Genomic DNA, 18,121 nt, shown 5'->3' with positions numbered 1-18,121 from the left:
TTATTTATGTAATGTCTATATATTTATCATTTACATTCAGTCCTCCCAGTGTATCGCTGTCAACGGCAGTGAAAAGCGATCATGGGCTAACAGCCCAGACAGAGTGAAAGCCTACCAGCAGCACATAGACCAGATTTCCCAGGTAACGAGCCGCGCTAAGTGTCAGGCACGTAGATAAGCGGAGACCACTTGATAAGCTGCTATATTTACAGCTGCCGTTAGATAGATAACAGCCTTTTGCCCTCAATGCTAGTCCATTTAATCAAAAAAAGAAAAAAAAAAAAAAAAGATAACTGGTGCGACTAGGGGTGTGACAATATATCAAAAAAAGATGATATATCGCGATACTTTGGAGCCCAAAAGGTTATTGATATGCTCCCACCAAGAATAGATATACTAAAGAACTGCTGCTAACAATTATTTTTACAATCGATTAGGGTTGTCAAAATTATCGCGTTAACAGGCGGTATTTTTTTTAATTGATCACGTTAAAATATTTGACGCAATTAACTAGAGCTGAAACGAATACTCGAGCAACTCGAGTTTAAAAACTGATCCGAGTAATTTTATTCACCTCGAGGAATCGTTTCATTTTGACAGCTCTAAGCATCACGTTTTGCCCGGACTACTTTTAATGCGGGACAACGCGCTGACGTCACGTGTGAAGAGGAAGAAGCAATTAAAAAAAAAAAAACTTACTGCAGCCGACATCCGCTAAAAACTACGCCGACGTTGCTAAAAAAAAAAAACTACGCCCGCATGATGCTATTGTGTTAGCAGGTAGTGTCCGATGCGTCTTATAGATATCGCATGCATTTAGGACTAAATGCTTAATGACAGACTCGGCCGCGTGTGGGCAGTGTTCGTAAACACCCGCCATCTTTAAGCAGTAGACTTCTCATCGCTAATCAATTTACGTGACTGTCACTCGCTCATGCAACGTTAGCCCTTCGGAGGGCTAGGTTTCTATTAATTATGACCAATGTCGATGCGTGGCTAACGTGTCTTACATACAGGTTTTATTTAATCTGTAAAAACCCAGCGCTGTAGAGTGATGAGGGTGTAAAATTAAAACATAATAAAGCTAACTGTCAGTTTTAGCTTAGTAGTCATTGCTAAATAAAACACCAAGTAGCACCTGTCCCTAATGTGCTCCAATACAGCAGGTATCATACATTTATTTTGAACACTGCAAAAACTCAAAATCCTATCAGTACTTACAGTTTAGACTAACTTAAAACTAAACTAGAACTTAAAAATAGCTTGACATAAATGGAAATTAAATTGAAACACGTGGGAAAAACACGTAGCTTTCAAGTGTTGTGTGTTTTCAAGCGTATTTACATCTTTAGGTAAGAAATATGTTGTTGTTTTTTATAAGATCTAGGAGTTTTTGGAGTGAAAGCAGTGAATTTTTTTTTCCTAGTCACATCTGAGATGCAATTGGCTGTTTTCAACAATGTACATCGAAAATAAAGACATTGATTGAATGAAAATGGTTCAATATTGGATTAAATGTCTTTTTTTCTCATGTATATTTATAATTGCTCTTTACATTAAAAAAATGTTTTATCCGATTACTCGATTAATCGATAGAATTTTCAGTCGATTACTCAATTACTAAAATATTCGATAGCTGCAGCCCTACAATTAACGCACATGCCCCGCTCAAACAGATTAAAATGACAGCAGTGTCATGTCTACTTGTTACTTGTTTTTTTGTGTTTTGTCGCCCTCTGCTGGCGCTTGGGTGCGACTGATTTGAGCATTGTGTAATTATTGACATCAACAACGGCGAGCTAACAGTTTATTTTTTTGATTGAAAATTTGACAAATTTTATTAAAACGAAAACATTGAGGGGTTTTAATATAAAATTTCTATAACTTGTACTAACATTTATCTTTTAAAGCAGAAATGTGAAGTAAGGTTGGCCAACCATGTTTTTGAATAATATCAACGGCTAAACAATTATAAGCATATTTTCGTTTTTTTTTTTTTTTTTAACGCAACCCTTCCAGGCTCTTTGTTTAACCCATAGCAACACCCTTGACAACGAAAATGCTTTTCTTCGGCAATCTTCGGAAATGACGTCATACCTAGAAGAGTGAGGGAAGTCCGCCAGAGAACAGTATTGTTTGTTGCATTGTTTCCCGGTAAGATGCCACGGCGGTGTGTGGTGTGTTTTGTTCTCACTCTAACGAAAAGTTGTTTGAGTGGCCAAAGGATAGCACGGCACGTAAATGGACATCTTTCGTTCTCACCGAAGCGAATGAATTTCACGCCATCATCGAGTAGGGTTCTCTGCTACAAACACTTTGAAGATGCCTGCTTCCTTAACCGGTCTGCTTATGATCAAGGATTTGCCAAAAAGTAAGTGTGAATTTTGGATAGATGGCTGATGACTTTGTCAAAGCAGAGCTGCCAACTGTTGTGGAATGAACAGCATAAGCAACGACGTTAGCCGAAAGTTAACTCGTGGCAATCCCCGATTATAGTTGTTGTTGCGTTCGCTAGGTTAAGCGTGTTTAAATTGTGCGTCATCTACGATCTTGTCCGAAAGGGTTAATCCACTGTCAATCGGGAAAGGGGTGCGGATGTGCATATAAGCGGGTCGGCGTCGCGGTAATTCACGGTCTTGTTGCCGTAAGAGACACACACCGCCGGTGAGTTTGTGCACATTTATTTGTATTTGTATTGTGTATTTCCACCTTCATGCTTCAAGCATTGCATTGCATTTGTACGGTTCGGCGTGTCTTTCACGGTGATCGCTTGATAGCCTTCTAGATTGTGTTTTTCGAGAGCCGCTGACAGGTGACAACTAGCGTGTTGGCATTGAGTCAAAAGAACAATTGGCTAACTTGCATAGCTAAAGTTCGCTAGCTTAAATGCTATAAAATGTTAACCTTTTTTTCTTTCTTTTTTAACAATGCTCTAAGCATTTCATTCAAATACATATTCCCACAAAAAAACTGAAATATAAAAATAAACTAATTACGAATGCATTCAAAAAAATAGTTCGAACAAAAACTTAGCTTATGTTGGTCTTAACGGGGAGCAGCTGGATTCAGCCATGTAAAATGGGTTATGTCATATCCGCTATTGCCACTAGAGGGCAATGTATCCACCCAAATTAATAAAACTAAATGCAAAAACTTTCAATACAAACCATTAAAACGCGACTTAAACGAATACTCGAGGCAGCTAATCGTATTGCTCGAGTTGATCGATTAATCGTTGCAGTACTACATAAAAGTATTTTTCATGAATAAAAGAGAATTGTTAAATTTAGGGCACTAATCTCAAAACTAATCAGCGATTAGTCAAAGTAATCCTCGGGCCTACTTGTCAGATTTTCCTCCAAAACAACGATGAAATGTGAGCGAGTTGTCGGCGTCTGGCTACGAATATATTTAACTTTCTCATCCGTGGCCTCTCCTCACGTCGTTGATTATTTTACTGCCGTGTAATTCATCCGGGAGCGTATATATTTGGACGTGACCACACGCAGGCCGACTATACACTGTGTCGTACCCCGCCGCCGGCTGCTATTTTTTCCCAGAAGGATGATGTAAGCGCTGCTCCCGGCTGCTCATATTTAGAGCCCCACCGACACCTAAAACCCATCCCGGCGGCTACTGTGCAGCGCGGCGTCTGGGACGGGACGTCACGGCGCTGCCGCCCTCCCGCTTCCAACGGATTGGACGTCTGTGGCCGTCAATGGCAGCTAATGAGTTTATTTGAGAAAATATCAGATGACATCCTGTTGATTTTCTTTCCCTACCTGTTGATTTTAGGGCATTTCTGGGTCACTTTCTATTGCTTTGGGAGCATTTATGATCACTTCCTCTTGGTTTTGAAGTGATCCTGGAATTTGCTGTTCAGTAACCCAAAATCAACAGGAAGTGACCCATAAATTCCACAAAATTAACAGGAAGTGATGCCGAAATGCGGCGAAATCAACAGGAAGTCACCATGTACAGTGGTATGTAAAAGTATCTGAACCTTTTGGAATTCTCACATTTCTGCATAAGATCACCATGAAATGTGATCTGTTCTTTGTCAAAATCACACAGATGAAAATACAACGTCTGCTTTAACTAAAACCACCTAAACATTTATAGGTTTTCATATTTTAATGAGGATAGCATGCAAACAATGACAGAGGGGGGAATAAGTAAGTGGACCCTCTGCCTAAGAAGACCTAAAAGAGCAATTGAAACCAATTTTTACCATACATTTGAAGTCAGGTGTGTGCCCAATCATGGATGAGTGGTTTAAAGCTGCCCTGCCCACTATAAAACACACACCTGGTAAGAAATGTCTTGATGATAGGCATTGTCGGATGTGCATCATGGCTCGGTCAAAAGAGCTGTCTGGAGACCTGCGATCAAGGATTGTTGATTTGTATTAAGTTGGGAAAAGATACAAAACTATCTCTTAAAGTCTGGATGTCCATCACTCGACAGTCAGAGAAGTTGCTTGTCAAATGGAGAGAGTTTGGCACTGTTGCTTCTCTTCCAAGGAATGGCTGTCCACCAAAGATGACGCCAAGAGTTCAGCGCAGAATACTCAGAGAGGTAAAAAAGAACCCTAGAGTGTCTGCTAAAGACTTACAGAAATCACTGGTACAGTCCACTATCTCTGTGCACACATCAACTATATGTAAAATTATGGTGTTCATGGGTGGACTCCACAGAGGAAGCCAATGCTGTCTCGAAAAAAAACTTTGTTGCTCGTTTAATGTTCGCAAAAAGGCACCTGGATACGCCACAGATGTTTTGGCAAAATATTTTGAGGACTGATGAAACCAAAGTTGAATTGTTTGGGAGTAACACACAACGTCATGTGTGGATGAAAAATGTAACAGCTCACCAATTTCAACACCTCATCCCCACTGTGAAGCATGGTGGCGTGAGCATCATGATTTGGGGCTGTTTTGTTACGTCATGGCCTGAACAAATTGCAATCATTAATGGAAGAATGAATTCAAAAGGATGTTTTTGCAGGATAACCTGAGGCCTTAAATCTGAAAGAGAATGGATGCTGCAACAAGAGAACGATCCGAAACACAGAAGTAAATCAACTTCAGATGAACAAAATACACTTGAACCCCATTGAGATGCTGTGGCATGACCTAAAGACAGCGATTCACGTCAGACATCCCAGGAATCTGACTCAACTACAGAAGTTTTTGTAGAGAAGAATGGGCCAAGATTAGTCACGATCGATGTCCCAGACTGATCTGCAGCTACGGGAAGCATCTGGTTGAAGTCATTGCTGCCAAAGGTGGGGACACAAAATATTAAATGTGATGGTTCACTTACTTATTGTTCCCCCTTTTGTCATTGTTTGCATATTATCCACATTAAAATTTTTTAGTTAAAGCAGACAGTTTTTTCATCTGTGTGATTTTGACAAAGATTAGATCACATTTGATAGTGATTTTATGAAGAAATCTGAGAAATTCCAAAAGGTTCAAATACTTTTTCATACCACTGTAAATGCCCCAAAATATACAGGAAGTGACCTGAAAATGGCCCCAAATCTGGGAAGACATACCTGTTGATTTTGGAGCATTTCTGGGTCACTTTCTGTATATTTTTGGGGCATTTAAATGTTATTTCCTGTTGATTTTGGGGCAATTACAGATCACTTCTTGTTGATTTTGGGTTACTCATTCAGAATATCTCTGAATGAATAGGAAGTGACCCCAAGTCAACAGGAAGTAACCTGTACATGCCCTAAAATGAACAGGATGTCACCTGTAAACGCCCACAAAAGAATGGGACTGAAAACTCAGTCGGTTTCAGTGCTTTTGATGGCACTCGCTGTCCAATCCATTCAAAGTGGGAGGTTTAGCAAGGAAGGAATGATTGAAGCCACCCTCCCGCTTCAAATGGATCGGACGTCTATGATCGTCAATAGCACTGGAAGAGTTAACAAACAAGGCAGTGACGTCATCAAACGACAATGCGGTGGCAAAATGCCAAAAAACGACGGCAGGCGAAGCGGCGGGGAATCCAACAGACGGCCGGAACAGCTGCGCGGCGCTCACGTGCCGAGGCTCACGGAGGAATGGCGAAAAGCTGACAAGCGATGGGCGCTAATGACGGGCCTCTGCCACTACCGGGGGACCCATAAAATGCAAAATGGGGGCCAAAGTAGCTCATTATCAACTTAGCCTTGATGGCTAACCGGCCTCGAGGATTCCATGCCGCCTTTATTTTCGGGCTAGCGCGTCGGCTAACGTCTATTATCCAGAAAATGGAAACTGCGTGCTGTTAAGGCTGCAAAAGAAAAAAAAGTTCACACGGTGGACAGTCTAATCTCTTGAGGATTATATCATTAGAGATAAAACTCGGGCCGTATCAGTGGAAGCTTTTCAAGAGCAACTCAACATCTGCTCATGAAAGACAGCTGGGAAAAAAAAACAACAAAAAACAAACATGGAATTGTGCCAGCGTTTTCCAGGGAAAAAATGCTGCTCATGTGATCGTGTTTCTTTGCTTTATACTAGGGCTGCACCTATCGAATATTTTAGTAGTAGTTTAATCGATGGACTAATTAGTTCGAATAATCGAGTAATCGGATAAGGAACATGAAAAATTAAAATAGCTGAGCTGAGCCTCACACGATATGAAAATATAATTAAATGAGGATCTATGTACAACAAAAGAACAATTGGCTAACTTACATAGAAAAAGTCAGCTAGCTTAAATACTATAAAATGAAAAAGTTTTTTTAACAATGCTCATAACAAATGGTTCAGACACATTCCCACAAAAAACGGCTAAATATACCTAAAAACTAAATTGTGACTGTATTAAAAAACGTTAGCTCAAACAAAAACTTAGCTTATGTTGGTCTTAACGTGGAGCAGTTGGATTCAGCCATGTGAAAAGAGGCAGACCAGAGGGCAGTGTATCCACTCTAATCAATAAAACTATATGCAAACACTTTCAGAACATACCAGTACAACGCCACTTTAATTAAACGAATACTCGAAGCAACAAAATTTGATTCGAATATTTTTTTCGTAATCGAATACTCGAATTAATCGATTAATCGTTGCATCACTACTTTATACTATTGATACTATGCAAAAATGACATAATCGGTGAAGGCTAAGAAATGCCGTGCTGCTGATGCTACGCAATATGGACTTTTTAAGTTTCTAACCCCTGGTCGGCCTACCCAAGATGGGTGCCATCTACGCACGGTGCCACAAAAAAAATATCTATTTTTATTAGGGCTGTCAAAACTAGCGCGTTAACGGGCGGTAATTAATTTAAAAAATTAATTACGTTAAAATATTTGACGCAATTAACGCACATGCCCCGCTCAAACAGATTAAAATGACAGCAGTGCAATGTCTGCTTGTTACTTGGTTTTTGGTGTTTGGCGCCCTCTGCTGGTGTTTGGGTCCAAATGATTTTATGAGTTTGGGTAGTGAGCATGGTGTAATTATCGACATCAACAATGGCGAACTACTAGTTTATTTTTTTGATTGAAAATTTTACAAATTTTAATAATACGAAAACATTAAGAGGGGTTTTAATATAAAATTTCTATAACTTGTACTAACATTTATCTTTTAAGAACTACAAGTCTTTCTATCCATGGATCGCTTTAACAGAATGTTAATAATGGTAATGCCATCTTGTTGATTTATTGTCTTAATAAACAAATACAGTACTTAGGTACCGTATGTTGAATGTATATATCCGTCTTTGTGTCTTGTTATCTTTCCATTCCAACAATAATTTACCGAAAAATATGGCATATTTTATAGATGGATTGAATTGCGATTAATTACGATTAATTAATTTTTAAGCTGTAATGAACTCGATTCAAAATTTTAATCGTTTGACAGCTCTAATTTTTATTCGATGTATTATTTTTAGCGTTGCAATCTTTAATCGATTACTCGACAACTAACCAATCGGCAAATTAACAACTATTTTGATCACCATTTAATCGTTTAGGACATTCTTCACAAACATGTCTAAATTATTGAAATTATAACATACACAGAGGTATGAAAAAGAATTTGAAGAGTTTGGAGTTTTTTTTTATAACATTTCCGCATAAAATCACCATCAAATGTGATCTTTGTCAAAATCACACAGATGAAAAAAACAGTGTTTTCTTGAACTAAAACCACCCAAACATTTATAGGTTTTCATATTTTAATGAGGGTAGTAAGCAAAAAATGACAGAAGGGGGGGAAATAAGTAAGTGAACCATCACATTTAATATTTTGTGGCCCCCCTTTTGCAGCAATAACTTCAGTCTGGCACATCGATCAGGACTAATCGTGGCCCGTTCACATACAAAACTGCTGTAGTTCAGTCAGATTCCTGAGATGTCTGGCATGAATGGCTGTCTTTAGGTCGTGCCACTGCATCTCAGTGGGGTTCAAGTCTGGACTTTGACTTGGCCACTCCTGAACGTGTATATTGTTCTTCTGAAACCATTCTGAAGTTGATTTACTACTATGTTTTGGATCGTTGTCTTGTTGCAGCGTCCATTCTCGTTTTAGCTTCAACTGTCTGACAGACAAACTCAAAATTTAGTAAATTTATTTTTCCATTATTGATTGCAAGTTGTCCAGGCTCTGAGGCAGCAAAACAGCCCCAAATCATGATGCTCCTTCCACCGTGCATCACGGTGGGGATGAGGTGTTGATGTTAGTGAGCTGATCCATTTTTCCTAGACACATGACGTTGTGTGTTACTTCCCACGGTATCATCAATCCATAAAATATTTTGCCAAAACATCTGTGGAGTGTCCAAGTTCCTTTTTGCGAACATTAAACGAACAACAATGTTTTTAGACAGCAGTGGCTTTCTCCGTGGAGTCTTCCCATGAACACCATTGTTGGCCATAGTTTTACATATAGCTGGTGTTTGCACAGAGATATTAGACTGTGCCACAGAGATTTGTGTAAGTCTTTAGCAGACACTCTAAGGTTCTTTTTTTACCTCTCTGAGTATTCTGCTCTGAACTTGGCGTCGTATTTGGTGGACGGCCACTCCTTGGAAGAGAAGCAACAGTGCCAAACTCACAAACCCATTTGTCAATAACTTCTCTAACCAGCTTTATACAAGTGAACAATCCTTGATCGCAGCTCTTTTGACCGAAGCATGATAAACATCAGACAATGCTTCTCATCAAGACATTTCTTACCAGGTGAGTGTTTTATATACAGCTTTAAACCACTCATCAGTGATTGGGATCACATCTGACTTAAAATGTTTGGTAAAAATTGGTTTCAATTGCTCTTTAAGTCTCCTTAGGCAGAAGGTTCACTTTAGTGCTGCAACGATTAATCGATTAACTCGAGTATTTGATCAGAAAAAAAGATTCAAATTAAATTTTGCTGCTTCGAGTATTCCTTTAATTAAAGTGATGTTGTAATGGTTTGTTTTGAAAGTGTTTGCATTTAGTTTAATTGATTTGGGTGGATACACTGCCCTCTAGTCTGCCTCATTTCATGTTACTAAATCCAGTTGCTCCTTGTTAAGACCAACATAAGCTAAGTTTTTGTTTGCGCTAATGTTTTTTAATGCATTCGTTAAGTGGTTTATAGGTATATATAGCTGTTTTTTGTGGGAATATGTGTCTGAACCATTTGTTAAGAGCATTGTGTAAAAAAAATGATAAAAATGAAAAGAAATAGCGTTTTATAGCATTTAAGCTAGCGGCCTTTAGCTATGTAAGTTAGCCAAATGTTCTTTTGTTGTACATAGATCCTCATTTTTTTGTTTTTTTTTATACCGTTTGAGGCTCAGCTCAGGTATTTTAAATTTTTATGTTCCTTATCCGATTACTCGAATAATCGAACTAACTGGCTCATCGATTAATCGACTACTAAAATAATCGATAGCTGCAGCCCTAGTTCACTTACTTATTTTTTCCCCTTCTGTCATTGTTTGCATGCTATCCCCATTACAATATGAAAACTGTTTGAGTAGTTTTAGTTAAAGCAGACAATGTTTTTTCATCTGTGTGATTTTGACAAATATCAGATCACATTTGACGGTGATTTTATGCAGAAATGTGAGAAATTTCAAAAGGTTCAGATACTTTTTTATGTAGCAGATGCTTTGACATCGATAAAATATCTTCGTTGTGAAAGAAGATAATTATGGCTGAATTTTAATGTCAGTGGTGACTGACTGACTGTGATTCAATCGCTGCCAAACCTCCAGCTTCGAACGGACTGGACGTCTATTGCCGTTAATGGCAGCCACAGAGTAAATAGCAGAGGCTTAAATGACTTCATCTGACTCTAACTGTACTTTGATGGGAATGTCGCCCCTGCCAACATGGCCGCCTGAAGTCCATGTTTTATACGGGCAATGAACTGGACGTCTAGTACAGCCAATGGCAGGTGGTGGGTAACATAGACACTATTCTACTGGAAGATTTTGGTCGCAACCTATTGGTTCTTTTATTATTTTTTTTTTAAACAGTGACACTTTTTAAACCGATATACATCTAATCCCCAAGTTACGGAGTACTTGATTTGCGTGTTTTTGACTTTGCGACCCAGGAGTCTCATTCACATTTTGTCTCCAGTCGGTTTTTTTTTTTGTTTTGTTTGAGTAAACAGTACCTTATTGTGCCACACAGTATCTTATTTTTTACTTTAGTTTATTAAAATGACGTGTTCTGTCCTCACTGAACGTGAAGTTGTTCAACTTGACAGACAGCAAACAAGGCAATTGTGCTTTTTGAAGCTTTTGACTTCCTTCACTTTTGACAATTTGTAAAGCTGTAACACACATATGTGCACTTATGTTCAAAGCGACACGCATTTTAACAATAAAACACTTGACACAAAACAATTGGTGTTCAAACGTCCATCTCGTCTGATTAATATGTTAGTTTAGTAGATTAAACTTCCCTCATTTGCCTAACAAAAGTCTTAAATGCCATGAATGCTAACGTATTCACAATTCTCATAGCAAATCGCTCACACTTAACTCCACAAACTGTAGCTGTAAACCTAATTACAAATGCATACACATATATTAGCTGAAACAACTTACGGCCTGATGTGGGCCAAACCAGAGCGCAGCTATCCTTTATCCATGTCAGACGTTTGAGTTAGTCATAAAAGGCGACAATCCAGGCGGACCCAACGCTGCCACCAGAGGGCAGTGTATTCTCCATCATTAAACAAAATACAATACAGGTAGTCCCCGGTTTCCAAACGAGTTCCGTTCCTGCGCTGGCGATGTAACCCGGATTTCCGCGTACGTCGGAATTAACCCTTTGACTACCTCAAAACACCCTCTAAATAAAAAGAAAACAATCCAAAAACATGTATTATACATCATTGTACTGTCCTCACCAAGATGTTGGAGCTAAGTCCTAGCCAGAGGGTGAGCTAAGCTCCGAAATGACGGTGTCAAACGTCCGTGTGGTTTGCTGACTTTATTCAGCTGCTCATGACGTCAACACTTGCAGCATGAAACAAATCTAAAATGAAATTAAATCACTTATCTTCAACAAAAGCACATTAAAATTTGCGTTTACTAGTAGCTGCAGGTACAGCTATAACAAACGATTAGCATGTATCAGTTAGCATCTGCCGTGTGTACATGTAGGGTGAGTGGGTGCATCTGTGCATGCGCTCATTTCCTGTACTACGCTTCCTGCGCCCAAAAAAACAGCATGCATCCCACAACAAAAGTCAACGTAAAAAAGAACAAAAAAACAAAACAAAACAAAAAAAAAAAAACGAAAAGACTCGGAAAAGGACCAAAAGTATTGGCACCCCTGCAATTCTGTCAAATAATGCTGAATTTCTCCCAGAAAATGATTGCAATTACAAATGCTTTGGTAGCAATATCTTCATTTATTTTGCTTGCAATGAAAAAAAAACACAAAAGAAAAAAGTGTTGGCACCCTTTTAAAAAATCATGTGATGCTTCTTTAATTTGTGTAATTAACAGCACCTGTTACTTACCTGTGGCACATAACAGGCGGTGGCAGTAACTAAATCATACTTGCAGCTAGTTAAAATGGATTAAAGTTGACTCAACCTCTGTCTTGTGTCCTTGTGTGTACCACACTGAGCATGGAGAAAAGAAAGAAGACCGAAGAACTGTCTGAGGACTTGGGAATCTAAATTGTGAGGAAGCATGGGCAATTTCAAGGCCACAAGTTCATCTCCAAAGACCTGAATGTTCCTGTGTTTACTGTGCGGAGTGTCATCAATAAGTGTGAAGCCCACGGCACTGTGGCGAACCTCCCTAGATGTGGACGGAAAAGAAAAATGGACAAGATATTTCAACCAAAGATTGTGCGGATGTTGGATAAAGAACCTCAACTAACATCCAAACAAGTTCAAGCTGTCCCGCAATCCGAGGGTACAGCAGTGTCAACCCGTACTATCCGTCGGCGTCTGAATGAAAAGGGACTCTATGGTAGGATACCCGGGAAGAGCCCACTTCTGACCCAGAGACATGGAAAAGCCAGGCTGGAGTTTGCCAAAACTTACCTGAGAAAGCCAAAAATATTTTGGAAGAATGTTCTCGGGTCAAATGAGACAAAAGTAGAGCTTTTGGGGAAAAGGCATCAACATTGAGTTTACAGGGGGGAAAAAAAGAGGCCTTCAAAGAAAAGAACACTGTCCCCACAGTCAAACATGGCAGAGGCTCCCTGATGTTTTGGGGTTACTTTGCTGCCTCTGGCACTGGACTGCTTGACTGTGTGCATGGCATTAAGAAGTCTGAAGACTACTAACAAATTTTGCAGCATAATGTGAGAAAGCTGGGTCCCTCTCAGAGGTCATGGGTCTTCCACCTGGGCAATGACCCAAAACACACTTCAAAAAGCAGTGGTTTGAGAGAAAGCACTGGAGACTTCTACAGTGGCCAGCAATGAATCCCATAGAACAGGGGTCCCCAACCTTTTTTGCACCACGGACCGGTGTTATTTGGGTCTTTTTTTTTTACGGACCGGTGTTCTGACAAATTTTGCAACCCATCAAAAATTGCAACGATGCGGTTCTGCGCATGCGCGTAACGTTAAACATAGCCGCAAAATGCGCAAATGCAGCGATTCCAAAGTAAACACTACAAACTTTCTTGAAAGAAAGGAATATTAACTTACGTTTGATCATGGAAGGACTTGTAGAAAAGTTCTCCTCAGATTCATCCTGCCATGTAAGCTTCACACAACAGCTGCACACCTCGCTCACCATTAACGACTTCGCCTTGTCGTTAAACATTAATTAAGAAGCCCGCTTCACAAAGATACAATGCTGGAAATTGTAGCAAGGTTTTCAACGCTCTTGTCGCGATGTCAGGATATTCCAGAATTACTTTAATCCAGAACCTCGGGAGAGTTGTTGTCTCAAATGTACGTTTAATAAGGTCGCCGTCATTTGCAATCTCTGTTTATTCACAAACTGGTCACAAATCCACTCCTTCGCAGTTCGTGGGTCTTCGAGGTTGTAGGCTCGTCAGGTGCCCTTTTCGCCGTAAAAATATCCTTTTCGCCGTAAAAATATTTCCAAAGACGTCTATTTTCCTGTTATCTTCGCTCGTGTGGGGGCTAATTATTTCCGGGAACAAATGTGCTGCGCCGTGGCCTAGTAATACGCTATTATCGAGGACAAGCGCACATAGATATATTATATACACAAACAAGATGTACTGCTAGCAGTCCAATCAATGGACTTCTATGACAACATTGTAATCTATCCCGTAGTATTATATCTAGAGTAGACAGAGATATTGGTGTGTTAAGCAGGGGCACAGGGTTAATTCGGCCAGAATGCGGTCGTTATTAAATTTTTTTTTTTTTTGCGGCCCGGTCGCAAATGCGCCACGGACCGGTACCGGTCCGCGGCCCGGCAGATGGGGACCCCTGCCATAGAACACCTGTGGAGGGATCTGAAAATGGCACCCTTCAAATCTCAGAGACTTGGAGCAGTTAGCCAGAGAAGAATGATCTACAATTCCAGCAGGGCATTGTTAGAAACTCATTGATGGTAACCAGAAGCAGTTTTTCGCAGTTATTTTGTCTAAAGGTTGTGCTACCAAGTATTAGGCTGAGGGTGCCAATACTTTTGTCCAGCCCATTTTTTTGAGGTTTTGTGTAAAATAATAATGATTTAATTTTTTTTTCATTCCCTTTTGTGTTTTTTCATTGCATGCAAAATAAATGAAGATATTACTACCAAAGCATTTGTAATTGCAATCATTATCTGGGAGAAATTCAGCATTATCTGACAAATACTTTTGGCCAGCAGTGTACTCAAGTAAAAAGAATGGCATAGTAAAACTACTCTTTTTCTTAAAAGGTTACTCAGGTAAATGTTACACGACACGTTACTATCCACCTCTGAAAGCAGGGAAGCCATTTTCCTGGTGATTGAAGCACTATCTTGTTGTCATCTTTAGCCTGGCCTGTACACTGTGAAATACTACATCACTGGTATTTTGGGAAGTAGCACAGAGGCCAGGTAGGCCACAATGGGAGTGGCGTGACGTTCCCGGAGTGATAGTGTTACACTTTTCCCACTCTCCCAGGTCGTCACCCCCGCCACACTCTGACAGATAAGCCTTTTTGTTTTACCAACATCCCTTCATACCAGTTCTACCAGTACGTTTTCAATACCAGGACAAGCGGGAAAATGACAAGAATATTATTATATTGCATTACTAAGATGAAATAAATAACAGTTGATTTTAGTTTTTCAAAATGTTATACTATTTAACACAGTGCCTGCCATTGACAACAGTATATGTCCAATTGACCTCCGTGAAGTTGGCCCCCCATCACATGCAAATTTTTATCGAATTGTTTGTGCTACGTTTGTGCTGCTATCGTTTTTGAGGTATTCATTTCGAGTGTTGACATTATGGTGTCATTCGTTAATGCTAAATTTGTGCTCGTTTGTGGTGTAATTTTCATTTGTGCTTCTGTTGTTATATGGACGTTGAGACATTAAATCCAAGTGAGGACGTTAATCGCAGCCCCTCCGTCACGGCTGACAGAGCCTACCAACTCTCCCAATAACAGAGGGGTATCCCAACAACTAGCGCAAACGTAACACAAACGAATGGACCTGTGAAAATCCACAAAAAAAATGCAAAAACCACGCAAACCTTAAACATCGCAAAAACCACAAAAAAATCAAACATTCAGTCGCCCCTCCCACTCTAAAATAAATGGATTGGACGTCTAGCGCCGTCAATGGCAGCGAATGACTTAGCAAAGCTCTGCACTCCATTTAGAAAACAAATGAGGTGCCGCAACAATTAATCGATTAACTTGAGTAATTTGATTAGGAGAAAAGATTCGAATTAAATTTTGCTGCTTCGAGTATTCGTTTAATTAAAGTGGAGTTGTAATGGTTTGTTTTTAAAGTGTTTGCATTTAGTTTAATTGATTTGGGTGGATACACTGCCCTCTAGTGACAACAGTGAATATGAACTAACTCATTTCACATGGCTGAATCCAGCTGCTCCCTGTTAAGACCAACATCAGCTAAGTTCTTGTTTGAGCTAATATTTTCTTTAAAACATTCATAATTTAGTTTATAGGTATATTTAGCCGTTTTTTTGTGGGAATATGTGTTTGAAGGATTTCTTAAGAGCACTGTAAAAAAAAGTTAGCATTTTATTGCATTTAAGCTAGCGGACTTTTTCGATGTAAGTTAGCTAATTGTTCTTTTGTTGTACTTAGATCCTCATTTAATTGTTTCATTTAATTGATTGTTGGAACTAACTAGTTTATCGATTAATCAACTACTAAAATAATTGATAGCTGCAGCCCTACTTCAAACTTCGCGCCCTCAGTCCATCGCAGATTTTTTTTCCAATAAAAAATAAATAAATACACTGTATTTTATACAAATATGTTTAGGTATATTCATGTATACATTTACAAATCATTGCTTTCTTTTATATATATTTCATTCATATCATAATTATTACATTTGCAGTGCTTAAAAACCATTGTAAAAATATACTTTTTTTTTTAAGTTAAAAAATGTCTTATATGTATTTCTTTCCAATGCTGATAAATCTGAATAAATATATTAAACACACCCAAAAAAAAATGTAAATAAGATCTGCCGCTACTTTTTCGCGGGGGTAGGGTACCTATTACCGCGAAAAACGAGGGGAAACTGTACATCTTAAGCGCCAAAATAATTTGTGGAGAAATCAAGGCTGCATTTTCCATCTTTTTTTTCCCCCATCCAGATGACAACACTGATTATGCGGCATTCAGGGATTAAATCAGTCAATCTAACCATTAGAAGGCTTTTGTTTACGGTATCATTCCACTTAATTCTTCCGGACGCATCCTTTTAAATATGTTTACTCAATCTTATCGCGTCCATGAACGCATCACCGCGGCAACATGGGCGACCTCGGCCGGCTTGCCTGTGCTCGTCTGCCCCGGTCTCCGCACCGGTCTGCCCCGGTCTCCAATAGCGGGCATTCAAGGGTCATTTCAGATAGTAGCACCGCGTCCAAATACAGTTTAATTCTATTAACAATGATATCACTTTGGTTGTAGGTAAATATAAGAAAAAATATTTTGAAAAAGCTAACGAAAAGGTAATGTACCCGGTCAGGTGCTTACCTTAGCAAAGCAGCCTCGTCCTGGCTAGCTTGACAGCGACCTCCATGTAAAATACAAAGGGGAAAAAAGTCCTCACTTTTCACATTAAATGACACGTAAACAGCACAAAACACCGGCGAGCGAGCAGAGCGGCCGTCCACCTGCTGACTCGGAGCCCGCCTGGCGGATTCACCCGAGCGGACAACTCCCACCTCTCACGGGGGGGTCAGCCGGGGGGATCGAATAGCAATGCGGCTAAAGTGTCCGCTCCGCTGGCGCTGCCCCCTCCCGCTGCTTGCTCTCTCGCTCGCCCTCCGGCTTCCTCTCCGCTCCTCCCCGAGCTGCCGAGCTCCCTGGCTGGCGAGGGGGAGGAGACGGCGAGAGGGCACGTCCTTTTCCGAACCGAGTCGGCTCGGAACTCCGCTAACGTCAGCTGCCCTACTCTTGCTGTGTTTTGTGTGTGTGAGTATTGACCGCTACTGCGCAAAATGGCTTCTCTGTGTTGTTCATTTCCACTGAGAGCCCAAGATCAATTTGCGCGGGGTAACCATGGCGACGGGTTACATTTAGCCCGCTAGCAACTTTTCGCCAAGACAGAGAGAGCAACAGATGTTATAATAGAAATATTTTCATTCAGACGTGGTAAAGAGGTGTAAATGTCAAAAACTCACGATTAATTGTATACTAGTTTGACAATTATTGTCATAAAGTGCAGCATTTCACTTAACTCATGGACTACCATTGACGGTAAAGATGAACCAGAGTTCTAAAAATGAGCTGTTTTTACATAAACCACACAATATCTTTGTCAAATTTTTACTTACATACATGACTTACATACATGAAACATACTCTTACTGTTCAAACGGCTTGAACGTTTGAGATTTGGGCAGGATAAACATGGCGACGAACTACCTTTAGCCCACTAGCAACCTTTCACCAACACATAGAGAGCAACAGGTGTTATAATAGAAATATTTTCATTCAGACGTGTTAAAGAGATGTAAATGTCAAAAACTCACAATGAATTGTATACTAGTTTGACAATTATTGTCATAAAGTGCAGCATTTCACTTAACTCATTGACTACCATTGACGGTAAAGATGAACCAGAGTTCTAAAAATGAGCTGTTTTTACATAAACCACACAATATCTTCGTCAAATTTTTACTTACATACATGATTTACATACATGAAACGTACTCTTACTGTTCAAACGGCTTGAACGTTTGAGATTTGTGCAGGATAAACATGGCGACGAACTACCTTTAGCCCACTAGCAACCTTTCACCAACACATAGAGAGCAACAGGTGTTAAAACGGAGATATTTTAATATGTGTGTGTGTCTAAGAGGTGTTAGTGTCACAAACTAACAAGTAATTGACAACTATTATTTACCAAATGATAAATAAAGTTAATTAAATTTGAATTGAATCTGTTTTGCGAAGGTGCTGGAGCCTGTCCCAGCTAACTAACAATTACCAATTAACAACACAAAAAAATAGAAAATAAGTAGAAGAGAA

At 39.6% G+C, this 18,121-nt stretch overlaps 1 protein-coding gene across 4 annotated transcripts in view; it reads right to left on the bottom strand.

Moving 5' to 3' along the window:
• Nucleotides 1–17,160, bottom strand: part of sorbs2a (sorbin and SH3 domain containing 2a) — a 109,719-nt gene extending 92,559 nt beyond the window's left edge. The window contains exon 1 of one of the 4 annotated variants that reach the window (XM_057842875.1): nt 16,619–17,160. The gene's annotated coding sequence lies outside the window, so the exon portion shown is untranslated. The remainder of the gene's footprint in view (nt 1–16,618) is intronic. The other 3 variants (XM_057842877.1, XM_057842874.1, XM_057842876.1) reach the window with 3 other exon arrangements.
• Nucleotides 17,161–18,121: the final 961 nt, after the last annotated feature.

Source organism: Corythoichthys intestinalis, chromosome 8 (genome assembly GCF_030265065.1).
Source record: "Corythoichthys intestinalis isolate RoL2023-P3 chromosome 8, ASM3026506v1, whole genome shotgun sequence".
Lineage (NCBI taxonomy): Eukaryota > Metazoa > Chordata > Actinopteri > Syngnathiformes > Syngnathidae > Corythoichthys > Corythoichthys intestinalis.
This window is presented reverse-complemented; position numbering and strand designations above follow the sequence as displayed.